This window comes from Pongo abelii, chromosome 14 (genome assembly GCF_028885655.2).
Source record: "Pongo abelii isolate AG06213 chromosome 14, NHGRI_mPonAbe1-v2.0_pri, whole genome shotgun sequence".
Classification (NCBI taxonomy): Eukaryota; Metazoa; Chordata; class Mammalia; order Primates; family Hominidae; genus Pongo; species Pongo abelii.
This window is the reverse complement of record NC_071999.2, coordinates 114,837,367-114,864,445: the sequence shown is the minus strand read 5'-3', so window position 1 is coordinate 114,864,445 and position 27,079 is coordinate 114,837,367. Positions and strand designations below refer to the sequence as shown.

At 39.0% G+C, this 27,079-nt stretch overlaps 1 protein-coding gene across 5 annotated transcripts in view; it reads right to left on the bottom strand.

The window, feature by feature from the left end:
• MYO16 (myosin XVI) overlaps nt 1–27,079 on the bottom strand; it is a 717,368-nt gene that overhangs the window by 595,955 nt on the left and 94,334 nt on the right. Inside the window, exon 1 of one of the 5 annotated variants that reach the window (XM_054529221.2) lies at nt 13,436–15,376. The exons of the other annotated variants lie outside the window; for them this stretch is intronic. The gene's annotated coding sequence lies outside the window, so the exon portion shown is untranslated. Of the gene's footprint in view, nt 1–13,435; nt 15,377–27,079 lie in introns of those variants that run through there. 5 annotated transcript variants of the gene reach the window in all.

Sequence of the window (27,079 nt, the reverse complement as noted above, 5' to 3'; positions counted from 1 at the left end):
TCCAAAAACAGGGAAAAATTATGATAATAGAAGTCAGGAAAATGGGCTATTGATAGGAAAAAGGCTCTAGGGAACATATTTTGATCTGGTGGTGGTTGCACAGGTATAAATATAGAGAGATACATTAAGATTGGTTGAATTGTACATGTAATATATATGTTTTTTTTACTGTATGCAAATTATAATCTATTGTTTAAGTGTTGTAAATAGTGACAGAGTTCCTAACATAGCAGCAACAGATACAGTGAGAAAAGGATTTCCAAGGGTGTAAAACTAAGGTAACTCAGAAGCATTGGTTCATTCTACATTCATTCATTCAACAACTATTGACTGACAGGCTACTGTGTTTTTGCATATGGATACAAATAAGGGGCAGTCACTGCCCTTAAAGTGATTTCCTAGCATAGCAAATCAGCCACAATAACACAGTGTGGAAAATGCAAAGGTAAACTTAGACAAAGCAAGATGGAGGCATAGAAGAGGTGGTGGCTGGCCCAGGCAATGGGGGCTCCTTCATACCATATAAAATGTCCTCTGTGAGGTGTTCCTGTCTGTCTCTACAGGCTCAACTCTAGCTGCTTCTCATCTGCAATGCAAATGTTCCAGGATAGGCACTGCCACCACAGCCTTAATGCACAATGCCTTGCCGGAGGTGTCTCCTGCTGAGAAGTCTTTTCTCCTCTTTTTGCAGGTACTCTTCTGTCCTGAATTACATGCATCTCTTCCATAGAATCTTGGGAGAGAGTCTGTAGTTACTCAAAGGGATCCCTGACCTGAAAAATGAAGACCACTCTTGCAGCAGATGGGGAGTGGATAGCAGATTTTAAACAGAGGAGTTAAATCGTGATGCTCTGTGAAGAACAGATTTGAGGGAGACAAGATGGACAGCAAGGAAACTTATTTAAAAAGCTCCTATAATAGTCCGGGGAGAGAGCATGAGGGCTTGAAATGGAGTCATGGTAGCGAAGACAGAGCAGACTGGGTAAATTCTCAGGAAGCAATAGCTTGAAGACTGGCAGGATTAGGAAGTGAGAGAGAAGACCAGGTTTCTAGGTGCTTGGGTGTTTGGTGAGGCCATCTGCCTATCTGGTGAGGGAATGGAGAGCGGAGGGAGAAGAAGCAGAGTGGAAGAGGAAGGGGATGGTTTAAGGGAAAGACAATCGATTATCCGGGTATGATATATCTAGGAAACGTTAATAGAATAAATAAGTATATTTAGTGGGTACTCAATAAGTCTTGTCCTTGGTTCCCTATAAAACCATCCCTTGTTATGTGTGCAGGGCTTCTGCTATGCACAGCATTTGCTGGTATTAGAGAGAACACAAGATGGACTGAACATGGATCCTAGTCTCCATTTATTTCTTCTTTATTTTCCTTTAGTAATTTTGTTTATGGAGACTGTACTATCAGGCAGGCACTAGGCCCTGAGAGACAACCATGGCACAGATGAAAGCCCGTACCTGTGAAGAGCTTACCATTTCAATGACATTATTTAGGCATTTACAACAACAGGTTGTTCAGTGCTATAGTGAGGAGGAGTAAAACTACTCAGGTATACACAGAAAAGCCTCTGCCCAACTGCTAGGGATCAAGTAAGATTGGCTGAAATGAGATATCATAGCCGAAATCTGCAGAATGCATAGAAGGAATGAGGGAATGAGGGCGTATGAAAGAGTGATGCAGTCCTGTGGTTTTAACTGTGGCCCCTGGACCAGCAGCAGCATCCCCAGATAACTTGTTTGAAATGCAGATTCTGTGCTCCCATCAAACGGTGCTGCATCCAAATCTCTGGGGTGGGTCCAGCGCTCTTGGGGATCTCACAGGCCCTCCAGATGGCTCTCTGCTAAACACTAAGTCTGAGAATCACTGCTCTAGGAAAACAAAAACCTGAAGAAAATGGCACACTCTGTGGCAAGAAAGAATGGAAAACAGCTTTCTTTTGTGTAAATGAAGACATTCAGGGATGGCTGGAGTCTGGAGTTAAGATGAGCAAACAGATGAGAGAGGACACTGAGATGGAATCAGAGATCAGGTCACGAAATGGTTTGGAGCAATTTGAACTTTATCGTGGGGATACTGGGGAAGGAGCCATTCGCAGGTTTCAAGCCCCAGAATGAAACGAAATTTTAGGCAGATCACTTTTGTTATAGTGTGGACAATGTACACAATACTTTATCTTTCCTCTAACCTTTTCCTCTTTTCATATTCAATTAAGAGGTAGGGAGATAAATGAATAGGTCCTAACAACTCCTTTCTTTCTACACTTTTGTACTGCTTTAACTTACTGATGGATTCTAACAACTTTCTTAAAACAGTAAGTAGTTTCTAAAATACTGCAACATTTAATGCACTTAGAGCAGTAAGTAAGGAATTCAAATTCCAGACCAAGAATACCATAATTCCCTAGGAGCACATTTCAAGGGCAAGGAGAGAAATCTTCAGCTTAATCCACAAGCAGCGTGGTTTACACATGAACAAGGGAAAAAGGATTACTGCCCATGGTTCAGTTCCCAAGTCATCATCATATGACCCATCACTAAACGGCCGAGGAAGAGCTAAAAGAGAACATGGAGTTGATGCCATCCACAGTTTTCTCGATGATTTCAAGCATAGACTATGATGGTGAAGGAATTTGAATCCCCAGGAAAGCTGGGGATTGCACTTACTCGGAACATTGCATTTCACTCTGAAAGAGTCTTAACTTGTTTTGTACTTAGGCACAAAATACAAAGAAAGTGAACATGTTTTCTCCTTAATGTCTACTATATATACATTTTTACTTGGAAATGCTACTCTTCAAATATTCAATTTAATAACTAGTTATAGAAAGACTAGTGTGTACAAAATGTTTTCATAAATGTTGACTTGGATAAGATAATGAAGAAAAATGCACGTGTCCCACTCTCAAGTAACTTATAGTTTCCTGGAGGAAGGAGGGCAGTTGTGAAAATCATCAGCCACATGTAAACATAAGTGTTTATGGCAAATCAAAGTGTTTATGCAGTGCCGTGGGAGCAGTGAAGACAGTGATGCATTCTACTTCAGGATGTAAGGGACTGCATTTGTGCAGAGAAAGGAAGGTGGGTAAGAAAATTCACAATACAGAATGGTATAAACAGGTCAGGAAAGAAAAATATGCATATTTTACTTTTATACTAATGGATTGTTTAGTATGGAGGTAGACAGTTGTAGATGATCTAGTTTGGAAACAAAACCCAGAACAATCTGAATGTCTCTGGAAATCATTAATCTGCTTTCTGTTTCTGGGATTTACCACTTCTGGACATTTCGTACAAATGAGGTTATACCATATGTGGCCTTTTGTGTCTAACTTTTTTCACTTAGCATGTTTTCATGGTTTATACATTTGAGAGCATGGATCAATATGTCATTCCTTTTTATATTGAATAATATTCAATTGCAATGAGTATACCACATTTTGCTTGTTTCTTTCAGTAGATGGACATTTAGGTTGTTTCTAGGTCTTTTGCTATTATAAAAATTCTATGAATATTCATTCATGTTCAGGTTTTTGTGTGGACATATGTTTTCAGTTCTCCTGGGTCTATACATAGGAGTAGAATTCTGGATCATGTGATAACACTACATTTAAAATTTTGCAGAACTGCCAAACTTTTCCAAAGAGGGTGTACTATTTTACAATTCTACTACCGATGTATTAGGGTTTCAATTTCTTCATATCCTTGTCAACACTTGTTATTGTCTGATTGACATTTTATTTTAGCCAGTTATGGGTATGAAGTTTATCTCATTGTAGGGTTTGATTGGCATTTTCTTAATTACTAATGATTTGGATCATCTTTTTCTCTCCTTATTGATCAATTGTTTATGTTGTTTGGAAACATATGATTCACGTCCTTTACCTTTTATTATTGGGTTGTTTGTCTTTTTATTGTTATATTGCAAGAGCCACTTTAAATATTTTAGAAAAAAGTCCCATATCAGATATAAAATTTTTGAATGTTTTCTCCCATTCTATGTGTTGTGTTTTCACTGTTCTGATGATGACCTATAAAACATAATATTTATCAATTTTAATGTAGGTCAAATTACCATTTTTGTCACTGCGATTTTGGCATGATATCTAAGAAACCATTGCCTAATCCAAGGTCACAAAAATTTACTCCTGTGTTTTAAGAATTTTACAATTGTAGCAACTGCATTTAGTTCTATGGTCTATTTTTTTGTTAATTTGTGTATATGGTATGAAGTATGGGTCCAAGTTCATTCTTTTGCATATGGATATTCAGTTGTTTCAGCAACATTTGTTGAACAGACTCTTCTTTTCCCATAGAATAGTCTTGGCACTGTTGTCAAAATTGATTGGTCATAAATGTAAGTGTTTATTTCTGGACTCTTAATTATATCCCATTGATTTATATATCCAGCCTTATGCCAGTATCTTATTGTTTTGATTATTTTGTAGCTTTGTAGTAATTTTGTAACTGGGATATGTCAGTCTTATAATTTTGTTTTCTTTTTAAAGTTAGTTTTTAGTTATCTGGATATCTTGCATTTATGTGTTAATTCTAAGGTCAGATTGTCAATTTCTGCAAAAAGTCCAGCTGTAATTTTAACAGGGATTGCATTTTATCTGTAGGCCACTTTGGGGGAGCATTGCCATCTTTCCAATATAATGTCTTTTAATCCATGGAAAATAATGCCTTTCCCTTTCAGGGCTTCTTTAATTTCTCTAAACAATAGTTCATAGTTATAAATGTACAAATCGTGCACTTGTTCTGTTAATTTATCCCTAAGCACTTTATTCTTTTTGATGCTATTTGTATTTAGAATTGTTTTTGTAGGTTCATCTTTAAGTTGTTCATTGCTGACTTGTAGAAACACAATGGATTTTTGTTTGTGGATCTTGCATCCTGTAAACATTCAGAACTCATTTATTGGTTCTACATTTTATATGGATTTCTTACAATTTTCTATATGCAAGATCATGTTGTCTAAGAATAGATAATTTTGCTTCTTATTTTTTAATCTGAATTACTTTTATTTCATTTTGTTATGCAAGTGCCCTGGCTAGAACATTCAGTACATTATGGAATTGAAGTGTTGAGAGCAGAGATTATTGTCTTGTTCCTCATCTTAGGAATAAAGTTCTATTAGGTTCAGGAAGCATCTTTCTGTTTCTCATTTACTGAGTGTTTTTACCATGAAAGGGAGTTATATTTTGTCAAGTGATTTTTCTGAGTCTACTGAGATGATCATTTGGCTTTTGTGTTACTTTACCTATTAATTTGTCTTTTGTAATACTTTGCCTGTTAATATGATATATTATATTCAGTGATTTTCATGTCTTGGACCAACCTAATACTCCTGGGATAAGTCCAACTCAGTCACAGTGAATAAAACTTTCTATATGTTTCTGCATAAGGTTTGCTAGCATTTTGTTGAATACTTTGCTTTTTATATTCATAAGGGACTTTTGTCTGAGGTTTCTATAGAATGTCTTTGGTTTGGGGATAAGAGCATTCTGGCTGCATAGAATGATTGGGAAGTGTTCCTTCTTCAACTATTATGACACTAAGTTTTGAAGGTGGCTTCTTACACATGAAATGATAACTTCCATGAGCATAACCAGGAGGGCATGTTACCTAACTAGATATCAAGAAATAAAAAGAGGAGACAAGTAAAGATAAATTTTAGAATATCTTAAGCATATCCAGAATTGAGGACACATTTAGATACAATCACTCATTTACATATTTCCAATGTTTTTACAGGCAGACAGAATGTCAAATCCAGAAAGATTATGTAGATTTCCCAGACACACAAATGAGCCCTACCATATTCAGAAAATGCTGAAATCAATTCTTTTTTATACTTTAATCAAATTTAATTAAACTTTAGCCCTCTTAAGACAATGTGCCCAATTTGTTTTCTTGACCTTAAAGTGTGGCCATAATCAATCCCATCTTTCCAAGCCATAAACTTTATTTTACAAGTTCAGTTAGCTTTACTTTTTGTCTCTTTCATCTCAGCTCCACTCCCTGAACACTATATCATCTTCAAACATGAAGTGCTATTTCTTGCTTCAGAGTCTTTGTGTTGGAATAACCCCTTCTCCTTAACCTGGCTACATCTCCCCAAGTTGAATACTGGTTTAATTTCAAGACCTAGTTCTTGAAATAATTTTCTTGGTTTATTTTCTCATTTAGCAGGGAAGACAGGCTCTACTAACAGGGCAGCAAGAATGTAAACTAGGTATCACTCTTGATGAGTTACATTTCTCATGGTCTAAAAGGAGTTAATGGGAATGGGTTGTCAAAAGTCAGAGCCTACCCCTCCTAATCCCACCCTGATAGATGGTGCCCCTTCCTCTGAGGCCTGCTTTGTGTAGTGCAGGGACTATCTCAGCACCTGTCACTTTATAGTCCATTTATTTATTTCCTCGAGTGTTTCCTGTGAACTCCACTTGGGCAAGGACCATGTCTTGTTTGACATTTTAACCCAGTCAGAGTACTTGGCACATGTTAAATGTTAAATCAGTAAACATTTAGTGATTTAGTATTTTTAAACCTGAAGGCATTTCTGTCAAGACTGTGCAGACAGTAGCTGGATCTGTCTTATTAGTGTCTACCACTCAAGCATCCTGTCTCCTGTAGAATCTTATATTTTCTTAAAATGATTAGCTTCGGTAAAACCTTGATTCAAGATATTATTACTTTTTTTCTAGTATTAGCATCTTGTCTCTCTTTTTCCTTTTTTTCTTGTTGAGGATTCCTTTCCTTAATAATTCACTAACTCATTAAGCAGGCAACGTGCAAGACACAGGACTGTAAAGGCACATATGTTACAGTGTATGTCCAGAGGAGCTGCAGAAGAGTCAACTAAATGGGCAAATAAAATGTTCATATCTTATCCATAAAGTAAAGCCAACAAGCGATTCAAATCTCTACAAATATGCACATGCATGTGTGTATATGTGAAGAAAATAAAGAGTCTACTTTATCAGAATATGACCTGCCTTCTATCTAGCTCATCTTAATACACAACTGGAACACAAGCATTTTGCAGAAATAAGTTGTTTCTGTTTCATGCTGCTTGCCTATTTTTAAAAATAAGTATTATGCCTAAATTCAACAGTTTAGAGCCATAGCTTCAATTCCATTTTTTTTTCAATTTACAAGTTGGAGGAGCACACTCCCCTGGCTTGTCTTCTCTGAGTCTCAATTTGCTTACCTACCATGGGTCAGAAGACCAGTAAACTGGACTACTGTGGGACTGTGTAGAGAGCAGAAGTTCAAATGGAATATCTGAGCCCATGATATGACAGATGTGACTTATCTTTTTAGTAATCACTAATTACTAACTCTATTTATGGACAAGAACCAACATTATTTATTCTGGTTTTATATTCATCAAATGGTCTTTAAAAAGCTTCCCTCATATGTGAATCTCTAAAGACTGTAGTGTTCAAATTTTATAAGGCTCTTGGTGAGGCAGATGGTAAAACATAAAAGTTGTTCTGATTTGAAATTGAATCGAATCCAATACTGGCTACATGCTATTTTTCTAGTAGTTCCAAATTAATTCCTTTTTCATTTGTTTCAGTGTGACTTCCAATTTAGAACTTTTTAAAATGATTAATTTGATTCATTTTTTAAGGTCCTTTTTTTCTCTTTTCATTGTGATGTAACACAACTGAAAACAATAGAGCAGGTCCACCACCCAGGTCTTTAAAACTAAAAGGCTGTAAGATCTTACTGTGCCATTGTCTCTTTATATTTTATGTTGATTTACTCTTATTTATGGAAAGCTAAACTACATGGACTCAAATCTTTGAACTGATACCTCACCTCTTTCAAATTTAGGCAGAATACACGACATCATTTTCAAAATGATATATGTGATACCTAATGGATATCTTTAATTTTTAAAGTTCATATAAGAATTCATCATTCAAAACATTATGGCTTTTGCACCCACTGAAGACTTTCCTGTCATCTCTTTTATTACTATGAGTCAACTTAATTTTTTACTGAAGCATCTGGAAATGAACTTCCGGTAGACTTATCTATCTAGAGGAAAAAGAGCACTAACACAGACAAGCTGAAAGTAAAGGCAAAAGCTCCTTTTTTTCTTTTTAACCATTCTGCAATTCTATCTACTTGTTTCTCCCAGCTCTCCTCCTTTCTTCTGCCTCAAGGTCACCTCTTCCTTGTCAAGATAGCTCTTGGCCATTTGCTTATCAGAGCCTCTGCCAGATCCAGCAATACTGCAGCCAAGGATAAAGCAAATATAAGAAGGAGGATTTACTATAAATGGCAGCGTGAATGTGGCTGAACTTAAAATGCTTGTATAACTTCGACATCGCATGCTTCCATCAGCACCTATGCATGCAATTTGAAATGATTTTAGAGTAGCACTGTGCTCTATGCTTCTTCATAAACAAGGGCAGGGCCCTTGTCTTTCTATTTCTCCAGATGAACCAACACGCAGGAGGATTTCAACAATAAGAGAAGAGTACCTTTGCCCACAAAGCGCTCCAGGTCCCAAAAATTTTGAAGTACAGTCCAAGAAAAAATGTCTAGTGCAGCGTAATCATTAAAAAATGAGCCCAAGAGAGGAAATGGCTGAGGCAGGCAAATGTTAGTAAACTTAATCAATTTCATGGAAAGGCATCGACGGAGCACACACAGTACATTCTGACTATGTGTGTGCTGGTCCAGTCCCTGTGTTAGTCCTTATGTGCACTCTCTCCTTTAATCTTTGCCACCTCCTCATCCTACAAACTCTGTACTACTGTTAGTCCATTTTACAGATGGACAAACAATGTCTAGAGAGGGGATTGTCAAGATTAAAAAAGAGTAAGCCTGGATACCCGTTTCAGGTGTAACAGTCAGTCAGTCCCAGAGCTTCACATGAACCTTATTCTGTTTATTCCTAAATAATTTCCTGCTTCTCTTATATACTTTATGAAATTGTCAGGACGGTCTGACAATTTCCTTTTGGGCCCAATGTTTTCCTCCCCAGCGCTCTTTCAAGTGTCCATGATGCATCCTTTCAGATGACTGTTAGTGGTGTTCCTTCTAGCCAATCTGTTTATTCAGGGCCATTCCGTGAGGCTTTTACTCAAATAAGTATCTTTTTGGAATGTCTATCTACAGTCTTAACATTATTCTACAAATGGTAGGGCCATCATGACCTATATTAAAAACAGAAAGGATTTGTGTTGGATTCAGTTCAGATAAATAAATAAATCTATATATAAAATTTGCTTTTATTTTATTTTTAAAATTTTTAAAATTGAAGACAAAGAAGCAGAAATGAAATTTCCACGCTATCAAACACAGCTGAATCTTGGCTTCTGCTGTGTTCATGTTGCTAAAGTCCTTCTCTGATCTCCCTCTAGTGTCTTTCGTTCAGTACTACATTTACTCATCAGCTTAATGACTTCGAAATTGTTCCTTCATTCATTCACTTGGCTGATATCATTGAGCACCTGTTTGGGGCCAGGCACCTCACTGGTGTATGTGCCATGAACAGAACAGACACGGGCCCTGCCCTCGTGGGACTCACAGTCTAGAGAAAGGCTAAGCATTAAGGAAACATGATGGCCCAGGGAACTGAGAGCACTCCCACTGTCTTCCCTTTTTCTGAAGCCCCCTTTGTCTTTGAACCAATTTCTAGCCCTTTCTACCCAGTACAAAGCCTGCAGCCCAAGCAGTGTGTGATACAGAATAAGAAGAACGGCTGGGCAGATTAAGGAGAAAGCACAGGAGAAGGCCTTGAAAAGAATGAGGAGGAATCTTCCAGGGACTCCATAGCTTCCTGGGCTGGCCTGCGGAGAGGCTTGAGTTGTCAGCCAGTGAGAGGTGCTGAACCTGCCTATGGAAAATAAGGCAGTGAGGAAGAGAGATTGTGAAGAGTGTTGCTGGGCTCACACATTGGGTCCCTTTCAATGTCCTTCAAGAAATAAAGATTAAAGAATTTTTTTACATTGATTTTGGTTACAAGGATTTACTTTCAAAAGTATCGTGGGGTGGCTCACACCTATAATCCCTGCACTTTGGGAGGCTGAGGAGGGTGGATCCCCTGAGGTCGGGAGTTTGGGACCAACCTGGCCAACATGGTGAAACCCCGTCTCTACTAAAAACACAAAAAATTAGCTGGGCGTGGTGGTGCATGCGTGTAATTTTAGCTATTCAGGAGGCCAAGGCAGGAGAATAGCTTTAAGGGGAGGCAGAGGTTGCAGTGAGCTGAGATTGTGCCACCGCACTCTAGCCTGGGCGACAGAGCAGGACTGTCTCAAAAAAGAAAAAAAAAATCATTTGTGGGTAAGTGAGTTCAGATATGTATTTGTTTCTGCACAGATATATATATATATTTATGTGTGTGTATATATATGCGTGTGTGTATTTATTATGTTTAACGTACATATAGCAATTGTGAAAAATACCATGAAAGTCAGGAATAGGTTAAGATGAGACAGAAGAACAGGAAAGGTGTAATTTACCTGTGGGGGTGCGAGGGAGGATTCTGGCTAGGTCTGATGAAAAAGCTTTAAGACGAGGTGTGCACGATGAGTCAGCATTAGTTGGGGAAGGCTCCTAGGCAGAGGCTGCAGCATTGGTCACTCCTATATAATGGCAAATTATTAGTGGAGGAACCGAGAAAACACCCGCATAGCTACAGGGGAGCAGGGCAAAGGCAGAAGCCATGCCACCAGGACCTACAAAGGCTGGATAATAGGCCCCTGATGCATGCAGTAAAGGTCACATTTAGATGCCGCCCTAGGCCTATCTGCACGACTAAAATGATCATGTGAAGCTTCCAAAACAGTGATGGAAACTAAAATCAGAGTTTCCAGAAATCTGCAAAACTGAAAGTGATAATTATCGATCGTTAGAATTACAAAATGCTGTGGGAAAGAGATCCCGACTAGCTGAGAAAATCAAGGGAAGCTTGATGATGTTTACACTGCCTATTTTTAAAATGGGCAGTTTTTAGACATGCTGAGATTGAGCTGAGGGAGAGCGTTGTAGGATCAGAGAACAGGAACAAGAGAGAAGAGAGGGGTGAAGCCCTAAGAGAACAACCAGTAGTTAAGGTTTAGCAGAAGCACGGCAGTTGGAAGGACTGTAGAGGGTGACAAGGTACGTAGCTCCCTTGTGTTACTGGCGGGCTTTGAAGAAAGTGTGAGCACATTGAGTTCAGTCCCAAAAAGCTCCACAAGAGGCAGTGGAGGTGTGGAGGTTCCATTCTTTCTATACCAACGCTACCCCACTAAGAGTCTGGGAGCAAGTACATGTATTAGTTTGTTGTTTACTGTATTAGTTTATTTTCCTGCTGCTATGAAGACATACCCAAGACTGGGTAATTTATAAAGGAAAGAGGTTTAATTGACACACAGTTGTGCATGGCTAGGGAGGCCTCAGGAAATGTACAATGATGGCAGAAGTGGAAGGAAACATGTCCTTTTTCATATGGCACAGGAGAAGTGCTAAGAGAAGCAGGAAAAGCCCCTGATAGAATCATCAGATCTCACAACTCACTATCATGAGAACTGCATAGGGGAACCACCCCCATGATCTAATCGTCTCCCACGTGGTCCCTCCCCCAACACATAGGGATTACAATCCAGGTTAAAATTCAAGATGAGATTCGAGTGGAGACACATAGCCAGACCACATGATTCCACTCCTGGCTCCTCCCAAATCTCATATTTCTCACGTTTCAGAACACAATTATGCTTTCCCAACAGTTCCTCAAAGTTTAAACTGTTTCCAGCATTAGCCCAAAGTCCAAGTCCACAGTCTCATCCAAGACAAGGCAAGTCCCTTCCTCCTGTGAGCCTGTAAAACCAAAAGCAAGTTAATTACTTCCTAGATACCATGGGGATACAGGCATTGGGTAAGTACACCAGTTCCAATGGAAGAAGTTGGCCAAAACAAAGGGGCTACAGACCCCATGAAAGTCGAAAGTCCAACGGGGTAATCATTAAACTTTAAAGTTACAAAACAGTCTCCTTTGACTCCATGTCTCACACGCAGGTCACACTGATGCAAGAGGTAGGCTTCCATGGCCTTGGGCTGCTCCACCCCTGAAGCTTTGCAGGGTACAGCTCCCTCCACCCCTTCCACTCCCTGCTTTCATGAGCTGGCATTGAGTGTCTGTTGCTTTTTCAGGTGTACAGGGCAAGCTGTCGGTGGATCTACCATTCTGGGGTCTGCAGGATGGTGGCCCGCTTCTCATAGTTCCACTAGACAGTGCCCCAATATGGACTGTGTGTGAGGACTCCAACCCCGTATTTCCCTTCCACACTGCCCTAGCAGAGGTTCTCCATGAGGGCTCCACCTCTGCAGCAGACTTCTACCTGGATATCCAGGCATTCCCATACATCCTCTGAAATCAAAGTGGAGGTTCCAAAACCTCAATTCTTGACTTCCATGTACCCAGTGGACCAATGTCATGCAGAAGCTGTCAAGGCTTGGGACTTCCATCCTCTAAAACAAAGGCCCGAGCTGTACCTTGGTCTTTACCCATGGCTGGAGCTGAAGCAGCTGGAACATCTAGTGCCATGTCCTGAGACTGCACAGAATAAGGAGGCCCTGAGGCTGACCCACAAAACCATTTTTCCCTCCTAGGCCTCTGGGCCTGTAATGAGAGGGGCTGAGAAGGTATCTGACATGCCTTGGAGACAAATTCCCCATTGTCTTGGTGATTAACATTTGACTCCTCATTACCTATGCAAATTTATGCAGAAGACTTGAATTTCTCTCCAGAAAATTGATTTTTCTTTTCTATCACAACATTAGGCTGCAAATTTTCCAAACTTTTATGCTCTGCTTCCCTTTTAAACATAAGTGCCAATTTCAGATAATCTCTCTCAAGTTCAAGTTCCACAGATCTCTAGGGCAGGGGAAAAAAGCCATCAGTCTCCTTGCTAAAGCATAGCAAGAGTGACCTTTGCTCCAGTTCCCAAGAAGTTCCTCGTCTGCATCTAAGAATACCTCAGCCTGGACTTCATTGTCCATATCACTATCAGAATTTTGGTCAGAACAATTCAGCTAGTCTCTAGGAAGTTCCAAACTTTTCCACATTTTCCAGTATTTTTCTGAGCCCTCCCAACTGTTTCAACCTTTGTCTGTTACCCAGTTCCAAAGTCACTTCCACACTTTCAGGTAACTTTATAGCAGCGCCCCACTACCCTGGTACCAATTTACTGTATTAGTTCATTTTCATGATACTATGAAGAAATACCCCAAACTGGGAAATTTATAAAGGAAAGAGGTTTAATTAACTCACAGTTCTGCATGGCTGGGGAGGCCTCAGGAAACTTACCATCATGGCAGAAGGGGAAGCAGACAAGTCTTTCTTCACATGATGGCATGTGAGAAAAGTGCAAAGTGCAGGAGAAATAGCCCCTTATAAAACTATCAATTTCATGAGAACTCACCCACTATCACGAGAACAGCATGGGGGAACTGCCCCCATGATCCAATCACTTCCCACGTGGACCCTGGCCCAACATGTGGGGATTACAATTTGGATTCCAATCCAAGATGAGATTTTGGTGGGGACACAGAGCCAGACCATATCAGTACCCTACAACATTGCAGGATACTTGGACATTGGAAGGGATTTTTTTTTCACATGAAGCAAATCAGATGATGAGTATTCCTGTAAGATAAACAAAGATAGATTACTAGGACGGGCTCCTTAAAAGCAGAGGTAATTATATTTTTGGCACTCATGGCTGTATTTAGCTTTCAAATATAGTTTTTTCACAGGAGTCCATACTATGTCTAAGAGTCAGTCCTTTAAGAAATGATCATATAAAACTGAACAAGCATGTAACTGTGATACAGGACTATGATAAAGGATACAAGGGCTTTGCTTATTATCAGAACCCATTGCCACTACCAGATATGGTTTGTTTCCCACAGAACACTCCGCTGATAATTCCTGAAAAAGTAGAAATGTTTACACAGGGATAGAATATTTCAAAAGTGGATCATCCTGCTGAGGCATTCCAAATCCATTCATCCATCTAGACAACCACCAATCCATCCATCCATCTATGCATCCAGCCATTTATTCAATAATATGGTACCCATTACCATGAACTGTGTAGAGGTATACAAGTGGAAAAACAGACATTGTACCTGCCCTCTAAGGCTGACAATATAGTGAGGAAAACAGAAACACAGTTGCAATTAAGTTGGTAAGTGCTTACTTAAAACCCTTGAATGAAATAAAAATCCGCTAAAGGAATATTCATCAAAATCAGAAAAATCAAGCCTTACACTAACATTTATGATAGAAAAGTTGAGAATCCAGGACCCGAATTTATATATTAAAGATGACTTCAATAATTCAAAACTTTAAGTCAACTTCAATGTTAATATTTGAGCTAGTATTGTCAAGAATTTCTCCACTAGCATCTCAACTTTGGTTTGATCATTCTGCTAGTTCTTTTGTGCTATCTCCATTGCAATAAATGGCCCCATTCACTCACTATGATTTTTATCTATACTTCTCTAAATGTTACTTCATTTCCTTCGTCTTACTACTGCATTCTTTTTTCAAATACTACAAGTCTGTATTTTAGTCCTTGCCTGGCCTTCCCAAAAGGAAGTTTCAGATTTAGTTACTTGGTGGAGGGATGTCTTTTTCACCAAAATATCCTAGTATGTCTCATTAGGTTATACACAGTATAGGCACTGATATGATCTGGCTCTGTATCCCCACCCAAACCTCATCTTAAATTGCAATCCAAATTGTAATCCCCACTGTTGGGGGAGGGACCTCATGGGGGATGATTAATCATGGGGTTAGTTCCCCCATGTTCTTGTGAGAGTGAGTGAGTTCTTACAAGATCTGATGGTTTTAGAAGGGGCTTTTCCTCCTTAGCTTTGCATTTCTCTCACCTGCCTCCTTGTGAAGAAGGACATATTTGCTTCCCCTTCTGCCATGATTGTAAGTTTCCTGAGGCCTCCCCAGCCAAGCAGAACTGTGAGTCAATTAAATCAATCTTGATATATTACCGAGTCTCAGCTATTTATTTGTAGCAGTGTAATAGCAGACTAATACAGGCACTCAATATATTTATTGAATGTATTTGTTATTGATCAAGGATCACTAGTGTTTAAGAAAAAAAGATTTAGAAGAGAGTAATCTATTAAGGCTTGCCTGAGAAACAGGAAAGCAGCATAAGCATATGCATCAGCTGTAACAGGATGATTTATTGAACTGTCTTTTTTCATTTAACCTGGCACAATCATAGCCACCAAACTGCTAAATGTAGCAAAATATAGATAGTGCTATAAGTGACAAAATAAGCCATTCAAATGAACTCAGAGTAAGAGAAAATTAAAAAGTTCATCCAAAGAAGTTAATCACATGAATTGAAAGCAAAAAAGTAGCTTAAATTTAAAATGAAAAGACAATGACCTATCCAAACATCAAATGTTATCATTAGATAATATAAATATTATTTCAAAGATTCGACATCTAAAATCATAAAAAACCAAAGTTGTATATGAAATTGATGAATAACATATTTCAGATTAAGTCCATGAATTTTTCCCACCTTTGATTCAATTTAGAAATAAACTATAACTAATTTTAGAGCCAATTAACAATTCAGAACACATGCACTATCTCTATTAGGAAAAGTAGTCAATTTAATGCCTTCAAGATTGATCAAAACATTGTAAGATGACGTAAACATGTCCAGGATTTTCCTAATTAGCAAAACTGGCTGTTCCCTCTGTCTCTTCATCCCCAACACAATCATGACACACATCAAATCTAATTCTCAGTCAGTTTTTAGGTGAGATACGTGTTTCATGATATCTCAAAATATTCCTTTGGAATATATTTTTTAAAACAAAGAGCAAATCCTTTATAATTCATTTTAGATTTTGAGTCTAAATAGTCATTTATTACATACTTTTCAATAGGCTCATTATTTCACTTCCAAACCGCATACTGCTTAACCAGGGCTTAAATGGAAACTGGACATTTTTCCAGGTTCTTTGTCTAGGAATGTTCCCTCAATTCAAGATATGCTTTTCCATACCTGTTCCACTACTTCATAGCAAGTGTTATATTTTCTCTAGTTTTGCCTCTAAATTCATTAGAAACTTTTTAGTCAATAAGAGAAAGCTGCAGGAGTAGAGATGGAAAATAGATTCCACTGGTGGTAGTTTAAAAATGAAGATTCTTCTACAAATATTGAACTATTTTCTGGAGTGAAAATATTCCTCAGTATTGTCCAGTATATCGCAGGACCAAACCACCCACTTCCAACATAGCCTTTATTTAATATTTCAAAGTCAAGACAGATTGATTTCTCAAAAGCAAGGCTCTAGGCCACAGTTGCAACATACCACGTGATTTTTCCCCATATTTGGTTACATTTTAATGTTTTCATTTATTAGTGACATATTCTATGACTATGTTGATTTTCAAAAAATTCCCTTGGAAGAAGAAATTAAATTACTGTCAAAACATCTTCAAAACTCCTATCAATATCTTAAAAATCTACACATGTTCTTTTAAGATCGCAATTATATAGAAAATGACTAGCAAAGAGTGCATCAGAGAGGCAAGAGTTAAGGAAAGGAAAAATAGCCTACAAAGAACCAAAGGTGCAAGAGGTCTACATCTTATAAAAACTGATGAAATGCTGTATGCCTGTGTGGGTGGTGCCTCAGTCCATTCAGGGTCCTAAAAGAGAATGCCTGAGGCCACGTGGCTTAAATCACAGACATGTACTTCTCAGAGTTGTGAGGCTGGAAAGTCCGGGATCAAGGCACTGGCAGACCTGGTGTCCAGTGATGGAAATCTTCCTGGGCTGTTTTTTTTTTTTTTTCATCATATCCTCACATAACAATGAGAGAGAGAGAAAACTCTAGTGTGTCTTCTTATAAGGGCACTAATCTCATCATGAGGGCCCCACCATTATGACTTCCTCACCTCCCAGTGGCCCAGCCTCCTAATATGACCACACCGGGGATTTCGGTTCAACATATGAATTTAGTTGCATCACAAACATTCAGTCTACAGCAGGTTGAAAGAATTGAGAGCACCAATTTCAAAGTCACACTCTCCCAAATTGAGAGGCCTGAGGAAATGTCGTAGGCTCCTGAATGTCTTGGTAAACCGCCTCAAGACAACATAAAGGTCACATAACCAAACACTCAGCAGTGTTCACCCACTGCCTACCTTGCCTTATTCTAAACACAAGGACTAGAAATATGAAGGACTAGGCTCAGGGAAGGGTTGGAGGTTGGGACAAAAGTCTGGGATGCAGGTGAATGTACACAGCCTTTGGGTCCCTAGGATTATCTTATAACTTCTCTGGACACAGCCTCCTCATATACCCTGCATGGAAGAATTTAGAATCATCTTGACACTTGAAAAAAAATTACTATATTGTCATATTTAAAAAGAAATAAACTGTCTAGTCCCCAATCTGACTTTTAGATGACCATGTAATTTATAGTTCTTTAAGTAGAGAAGAACTAATTTGGTTTTCCCCTTTGTTTCCTCTGCATATAATTTATACATATGTGATTTAAAATTATGTTCCTTCTCATTTTTTTAAATATCTATTGGGATGGAACCTACCGAAAGTTCAAATAATTACTCTGCTGGTGGTGTACAGCTAAAATAAATAACAGGAAATTCTCTAACAGGTTTCAGGAAGCTCTCTAATTTTCCACTTTCTCACAACACAGTCCAAATTCATCAAATACTAGATGTTACTTTTGAAAGCTTCAAATTCAGTTGCGGTGCTCCATGGGACACACATCTGCAGAGGGAAACGAGGCACTGAATGAAGCACACATGCACAGTGATCTCCGTCTACCTCGCAAAACAAGTGGTCCCTTTGTAAGGCTTTTATATGGGTCAAAACACCCTACCTGCTGAGTTCAAAGCCACACAAGAAGCCCTCAAGTAAAAAGGACCTGGGATTACTTTTTTCTCTCTCTCTTCATATTTCTTTCTGTAAAATTAAAAAAAAATCTTCATGAGGAAAAGTGGCATAAAAATAAGCCCATTTTCAATAAGACCTGCTGGAAAATATAAAGTTGAAAAAGCTTATTTACTTTTAAAAAACCATAGTAAAATAAATACCGGTTGGCATTTAAGGCAAGACCGTTATCACTAGCAGGTCTGTTATGGGCTACATTTACTACATTTTGCAAAAGCAACCGTAAAATGAAAGAAAAAACAGTGTTCTTGTTCATACCATGGTTGCTAAGTTTCAAAGTATTTTCATTTCAAAGTCCTAGAATTTCTAACAGAAAGTGAAATAGTTCAGCTATTTCACTATAGACACTATAGATACTAGCTCTAGGGTATGGTTTTCCCCACCATTTACCTTTTGCTTTTTAGTTTTGCTTCTCTCCTAGGGAACTATTTTTAAATGTAGTAAATTCTATAGTAGTAAAAATTTCTAAAGATGATTGATGGAACTTGAAGTCTTCTGAATGTATAAGGGTCAACAGTAGCAGCGTTAATAATACAATGTTAACAAAGGAAAGTTATTGGCTTCTTACAAGGTACTGGACACTATGCTAAGCACCTTTGATGCATTGTGTTATTTCAATGCTCACAGCTCTACGTAGTAGGTAAAATGTTATAATTACCCACATTTCATACAAAAAGGCTGCAGCTTAGAGAGAAGTTCAGCAAATTAAGCAATGCCAATGATCAGTAAATATCAGAGCCAAGGTACAAATGCAGTTTTGTCTGACATAATCAGAAACTCTTGAACAACCTTTGTTCATCAATTTCCCCCTACCCTTACACTCTCTCAGGGCATTGCTGGCAAAAGTTTTGCATCAGAATCAGAGTCCAAGAAAATGTAATCTTAAAAAGTCAAGGATTAGGTAAATAGGAGTAATTAGAGAAGTACTGCTGACTTTTTTTCAGCTGAATAATTTTGTTTGTACAAATAAATCCTGGGGGTGTGTCTAAAAATACAGTGGATGACTGTGCAAATGGATGGCCAAATTACTGGACATGGAATTGAAGACAATTTTCCCAAACTTTGTATAATATCTGCTATGCTCACAAATGGCCTTTGTGAATGGATTTTCTCTTGTTTACTTTTCTTTCCATGCCTGTACAAGGTTACAAAGAAAGGATCTCATTTCATGTCCGAACTCTCTCAGCCCAAAACTGGGAAAGCATGTGAGTTTTGTGAGACAGACAGAAAATTATAGTAATTGGTGGAGGAGTAATTTAGAGCCAAAAGGAATCATAAAAATTTTTAGCTCCCTAGGAATTCACAGAAACCTCACAGCGGGCATTTGATATTTTTTTAATTCATTTGAAATAGCTCTACTTCTTCACTGATTCCAAACATACGGATGGAGGGCTATGATCTAGATGCTCTTCTATATGGTACATATCCTTCTTAGCTATAAGCTGACTGTGACCTATGACTGATACTTGAATTACAAAGTAACAGCCTAGAGGGAACACAACCCTTGTTTTCCCAAGGTATTTACGAAAAAGAATACCTACACAAGGAGAAATAAACCACAGGTAATTTTGTTCAGCACTCCAGTTGTTCATACACATGGATTTCTTGCACTTGATCTCAAGCAAAGCAGTTTTATGTTCCGATGAATAAAAATGATGCGAGAGGAGATCATAACTATCCTTACAAATCATATAAAAATTCAACACGTACTTATTCATTCCTGCCTATTTCACCATTGAAACGATTTTTTCTATGAAGTAGCAAGTCCAGTAACAGAAAGTGGACACTTTCAACTCATATTTGTCAGTAGCAGCTAAAAAACAAACAAAACAAAAAGTCTCAACCTATCACTTGAATAACAACCTTTAAAAATATTTTTCTACCATGGAAAGACAATTCGCTTTCGGTTTGTTATATGAATTTGAATTTAATTCTTAAAAATATGGAAATAAAAAAATCTTCCAGATCACTTAACACAAATAAGAATTTTACTATTTCTGTATCAGAGGTGAGAAGTTTAGTGCTGTCTCTCTGTCTGTCTCTCTCTATCACTCCAATGTTTATTTGTGGAAAGCCACATGCAAATTACTACCACTAGAGTGTCAGCAACTTGAAGGCAGGAATCAGATTCGCTGTGTGATTCATTCTGTCCTCTGTTGCACAATCTCTGGCTCATGGCAGGTGCTCAATAAATATTTGCGGAATAAACAAATGAAAGTAACGCTGATATTGATCTCTGCCCCCTTTCCCATATGTCTCACTAAAGCAGCTATCTCCAAGGTGCTGGTGATCCACCTTTTCAGTACTAATGGTATTTTCAGCAGTGGAGCAGCCGTGGATAGGGAACGGTGGACTACTCAAAAGGAGAATTATTCTAAGGCAACTTCTCACTTGCAATAAGGGCTGGTAAAGTAGGAAAAGTTATCTTTTTCTGTTATGGATCCCTGTTTCTAAACACACATAGAGAGTTACAAGATTATAAATAATATGAATTGGTTTTCCATCTTGAAACCATCCCACAGATATGGAAGACCTTACAATGGTTATGAAACACAACCTAATGTTCTTTACCTTGACCATAACCACATGAAACCACCAGTAATCATACATAGGCAATTTTGTATGTTTCAAGCTGATCAGAAGCAAACCATGGATGACCGAGATTAGAAAGTAGAGGGGAACGGCAGGGCAGGAGAGGGCAGAAGAACTACCAATTGCATTTTATAAAATGAGTTGAGAAATACTGTCTATAGTTGATAGAACAATAAATATAGGCTTAAGGGTTTTTGAAGTTACCTAGGTGACTGACAGGAGCAAAACTAAAAGTTACATGTATATATTAAACACAATGGGGTGATAGGAGATGGAGAGTGGTGTAGGATGAGCTGAATCCCTATCCATAATAGCAGGATATCAATAAGACAACATCTAAAAAAAATTGCAGACTTGACATATTATTTAGGAATCTGGAGATAAATTCTCCCAAATCTAACATAAATGGTTAAATGTTTTGCTCTGGGGTGCAAAACTAGGTAAGAATAGCTACGGGGCAAAGAGATTGTAGGTTTTCCTTACGAACCTTCAGTATCATTTGGTTTATTTTAACCATGTGTATTTATCACTTTGCTATAAATATATATCTTAAGAGAGTAACAAAAATGTCTAACTCATGAGTTTGTTGTAAGCATGTAGTGAAATAATGCATATGAAGAACTAACATCTGAGTAAAGGAAGCATTCATAAATGATGGCTGTTATTTTTTAACTTAAAACATTTGTATTGATACATAATAGATGTATATAGTTTCAGGGTACATGTGATAATTTAGTACATTCATCTAATTTTTACAAACAAAATCACTGTACTTAGGATCCATCACTTAAAGAATTTGTCTTTTCTCTATGCTAGAAACATTTAATTATTCTCTTCTGTTTTGAAATGTACAGATTGTTGTAACTTTAGTCACCCTGTTGATCTATCTAACACTAGGTTTTATTTCTTCTATCAAATGGTAGTGATTGTTTTGTAGAAATAAAATGTCAAGGCTGAAAAATTCAGACAACCTAGATACACTGTTTCTACCAAAAGTACATTGTGTTTTGTGAAAATATGATATATGCAAAACACATCACATATTGTAAAAAAAAAAAAAGGTGTCAGTTTTAATTGTATGACAGATACCATACAGGCATTTAAAATGTATGTGTATGTGCTCTTGAATAAGAAAAAATGCTATTTTCTATTATGAGGTTCAATCTTAAATTGTACACAAGACTTTGCTAAAACATTTATACCTGAAAAAATCACTTTTTTTGTCTGTCTTTCAAAACTTTTCAATATTTCCTCTTTACTCATGAAGACTTTCAGAATTTGGACTTTTTTAAGCTTTAATTAGAGCTAAAATTTTAAAGAGAATGATTGAATTAGGCTGAGCTGAATCTAGCTATCAGAAAGCAAAAACAAAAACCAAAGCAAAGCAAAAGGTTTTGATACTGACATATGCACATTTTAAAGTTAAAACAAGGGAACTTAAATTCACTTGTGGAAAATGCAGAGTTAATCCTGCATGGATTTCTCCTGTTCTTCTAAAAGGAAGAATGAACCAGAGCTGACCCACTTACCACAATGTGGATGAGAGGCTCCAACCAGAAGGAAAATACAACCTTTGGAAATCTCTCCTCTGCTTTCACTGAAAGTCTCCGAGCGCAGTTCTGGTCCACGCTCAGAGTCTGACACATCCCTCCCCGGTCCCCACCTCTCAACACACACAGCTGATGAGGCCGATTCCTGTAGATTTACTTCAAAAAAGAAAAAGTCATTCCAGAAAACACATCAGCTCAGGTTGACTCAAAGGCAGCCCCAAATTCAGCCCACAGCAGTTGGCTGCTGTCCTTTTATGACTGGAGAGCTGGAGCGCAGCTCTTTAATTAACAGGGAAGCCTTAGCCTGCTCAAGGTAAAAAAAAAAAAAAAAAAAAAAAAAAGACTTAATTTCTGAATTTGCATTGAACTCTGACATGTGCACTCCCTTTTATCTGTAAAACCACTCAAAGTAGCCACCACAATGAACATTAAAATCCATACAATAAAAAAAGTTAAAGGTTTACACAGAAGGACTGCAGTTGAAGCTGGGCAGACGGAAGAGGAGGTGTGAAGATCAGCAGCGTTATTTATTGGAGGGATCAGAGGCTGCTTAGGGCCAAGTCCTTGCTTTCTGTCAAAACACTCCCAGCAGGTGGAGAGGGGGCTGACTGTCTAGTGATTAGAGAGCCAAGAGGGACTTGAGCATCTGCAGGGGAGCGGCTGCCTGGGGTATTAGAGACCTGATTAGCCTTCCACTAAAAGAACGGAATTACCTTCCCTGTGCTAGTTGATCACTTAGGGATGTAACCTTATATAATATGCAAAACTATTTTTGAACTTTTTTTTCTTTTTAACTCGAGAGCAAGCTGTAAGTCAGGCTCTTTATAAAACATATCAGAGTCAGACTCTTCCAGCCATGTGGGGTGGGGAGATTTGACCTGATTTCATTAATCCATTCAGTTTTGTGGAATGAATTAAATAAGGCTGCTACTACTAAGAAAACTGGAGCAAAACTAATAAAGCCAATATAAACTGTGAATTTCCAATCTGGATATTCCAGGCTTCTGTGTCTGGTCCCTGAAAGAAATCCATATGTATCTATAAAACAATTAGAGCTAATTTAAGAAGAGAGACACCATGTACTCACCACAGAAGTCAAGATTTTGACATATTCACTTTAGAGTTCAGACAGTCAAAATACCCATGCAACATGTAGACTGAATATATTTAAGAATTTAAAGTCAGGAAAGGAATAAATTCGCTTTTGATATGTATGAGCCAGAATTCACTGTGTCTTAACCCTTCAGCAAAAGTTATCCATGACTGATGATAAAGAGGCAAAAAATTATTCCTCTCCCTCAGCTTCTGTGAATCATATCATCAGAGAAACTTCTATTTAGAAGACTGCTGCTGACGACTGGTTCACACTCATTTCCCAATGCAGAGATCCAACAAATGTATGCCTGAATATTTCTAAGAATGTCACATATCAAGCAGGCAATGGTACAAGACCTGTCATTCGCTCAACAACACTGGGCTGGTGGGGGCTACAAGAACAGACTCAGCTCCAGAGATTGCAACAAAGGATGCAAAGAAGTTTCCCTGCATAGTGCTTTCAGGATGCCTGAAATTATCCAGCACCAAAGTGCCGCATCAGGGGAATTGAGGAATTCCAATGTAGGTCAGTTGAGGCCAATCCTCCAGTATATGGTTTCCAAAATATTTGTTAAAAGATGGCCACCTAATAATCACCTGGCTAGGGAGGAGAGCAGCTGGCAAGAGCTAGAATAACCAGCTGGGATTCAAGAAAGACTTATTAGGCAAAGAATGAGGGAAGCAGGCATTGTGAAGGTGGGAAAGAGTGCCAGTGCTCTCCACCACGACCTGCAACCTGCAGGGACACCTGAGGCTAAACATGTTAGGGTTACCATGGCTGCAATGAGGGAGAATGCAGGCCGTGAGGCATTGTGGGGCATCTCAGCAAGAGGGACTTACAGGATGTGGACTTGTGTTAGGTAATTTTAGAGGGTGTTCAAGGAAGTGGGATAGTCTGTGGGTTGGATGCTGTCAGGACATGGATTAGTTCTATGATTGGCCTCATGGTAAATCTTATCTCTAAGGAGTCAGCAGAAGAGCCAGGCTAAGGCTGTAACTGGTCAAGAAGCAGCATCACTCAGATTAGCCAGCAAGGGTGTCTTGGGTAGCCCGTGTTTGGGTGGCTTGAGTAATAATCACTTTTGTCTGTGTTCATATGTTACAGAGGGGTCTTGTTCCATCATGAGCACAGAGACACCTGGTCTGAGGGTTTAGGTTTGGAAAAATTGTTTATGTTCAGTGGAACACCATGGGCCAGCTGTGTCTGCCAGCTGCACGCTCCTGGGTGTCGGGCTGTTCTGTGCTTCTCAGAGGAGGACGGCAGGTGAGGTATTATTGCCAAGACAGAGGGTGTGACATGCTAACAGGGCTTGGGAGCAACATAGGAGCCTGGCAGACTCTAAGTGCGACTTCATCATGGGTATCTGAGCTGGAGTGTTGACCTCAGCTTTGGAGAAAGGTGTGTTTAGTGGATTCATAGGTGAGGCTCTGAAAAAGGCAGAGCCTGGGGCTAAATGTATCCATATCCTCAGTAGCTGGTCACATCTGTTCATGCCTAGTTTTACAGGTAAGAGCTTCCTAATGTCATGGGTTAAGATACACCACTATGTAAACCATAGTCTTTATTTCCCACTTTCAAAATACACAGGAAAATGATTAGTCTGTGGGGCTTCATACTCTGAAGCACAGACTGCACCGTCCTGCCGTGGGTGGTGTCTCAGGTGCGTCCAGGTGAAGGAAACACTGCGGTCTTGAGGGCAGCTCCTGCCCTTGCCAGCAGCTCCCTCCGGGAACTGATTCCCGGAATCCTTTGCCAGAAACCTCTGTTCTGTTGGATTAACCCAACTCCAGCCTGCATTCTGCACCTTTTATACAGCTTAACTCACACGAGCATTGAAGCTTACGTTTCCATCTTAAATTCCTCTTAGAAGACCCATTTGAGTATTTTCGTTTATTTTAATGCCGCTATGTGTTCATGGTAAATTACTGCTAACAAATTCTCCATTTCTGAAGCATGATATTCACCCCTGCTTCACTACTCTTCATTTACTCATTGTTTTCAAGAGAGAAAACAGGCCCCTTATAGATGACATTGAAATGACAGTGCAAGCGTTAATTTCCTGGTGACCCAAGGCCAGTGAGGTGCTTCCACCTGCACTAACAGGGCCGAACACCAGAGAAGCGTTCACCAAACTGTGTGGTGGCAGAGGGAATTTTATTTGGAAGGAACCGTGATTGCAATTTTCTCTGGAGAAGAGTACAATGTCATACAAATTTTAACAAATAATTACATCAAAAATTTATTTCAGGAGTTGCATATAATGTTTTATTTTTAATTAGAAAGCAATAATTGTCATCATATACCATTGAGAATGGCCCTGTGCTCGTATCAAAGCTTCTAAGAGAGAATGAATGCCAGGTCCCTAACCATAGACACACACACACACACACACACACACACACACCAGGTCCCTAACCATACACACACACACACACACACACGTGTGTACACCCACACACACAGCCACCCTCACACACACCACATGCACCCCACAAACCCCACACAGCCTCCCACAGCCCCACCCCACTCCACACTCCTTCTTACACAGCTCCACAGACCACACACACAGCCCCTCCACAACCCCACATACCACACCTTACCCACTCCACTCCACAGTCTCCACCTCACTCCACACCCCACACCCCCATATTTCCCCCACCCACCATCCCCTATACAACCCCCACACCCCCCACACACCCACCCCTAAAGCCCCACACACACAGCCCCCCACACCCTCATACCCCCAACATACCCCCCACACACACACCCCACACACATCCTCATAACCCCACACACCGCACACAGTCGCTTACACCCCCTACAACCTCACACACACATCCCACAGTCCCCAACATGCCCCACACCCCCAACAACTCCCCCACACACACTCCACACACAGCCCCCCACACACCCACACGTATCTCACACAACCCATACTCCTACACACACAGCTCCCCCCACCCCAACACTCCCCCATAAGCCCCCCACACCCTTCCACACCCCACACACCCCTCCATACCCCAAACACACTCCACACACAGCCCTCCAAACTCACTCCCATACATACCCCAAACCCTCCCCACAGCCCCCCGCACCTCCACCCACACCCCCCCACATATCCCACACACAATATAATTAATTTTTTTTAATCTTTTGTCTTTAAAAGGAGATAAATATCCTCTATTTTGTATCTTTTTACCCAAATGCTTCTATTCATAGAGTGCAAATATTGGCAAGTTAGTTGCTTAGTCTCCATGCTAGAAAAGTTCTCCTGAGCATACCAGGAAAAAGAGACAAGTCAGGGTAAGCTCTTTCTTTTCTTCTCTACACTCAGCCATGTTATACTCAAAGTCAGGACCTTTTCCAAATTTGCTAGAAAAAGAATCAAGAGCCAAATAAAAGCCTATTTAACTTCTTTTTATTTGAAACTTCAAAGTAGGTCATTTACACAGTGAAAAGGACAAGGAAGAAAAGAGAGAAAACAGTTAACATAAAAATGAAGGCTCAACAACAGTAAAACCCTATTTCAAATACTTTTTTTTCTAAAGCACATTGTCCACTATTGTTAGGAAAAATAAGTCACGAAATTGATTTTTGTTATGTTTCCTTCCAATCATTATGAAAAGCCATTGACTGTAAGCTAAAAATGGAAAAGAAAGAAGAAAAGAACCAAAGCCTGGCACTCAAAATGAAAGGATGGAGATATTAACCATTTATGAGCCTGACTTTTTTTTATTTTAAAGAGCAAGTGAATTAATATTTTGTGTTGAACTCAATTTTCAACTAGATTTTCAAAGAAACACTGAATGCTCCTCTTTTATGTTTTGGAAAAACGTGTGTTTTTAACAACTACATTTC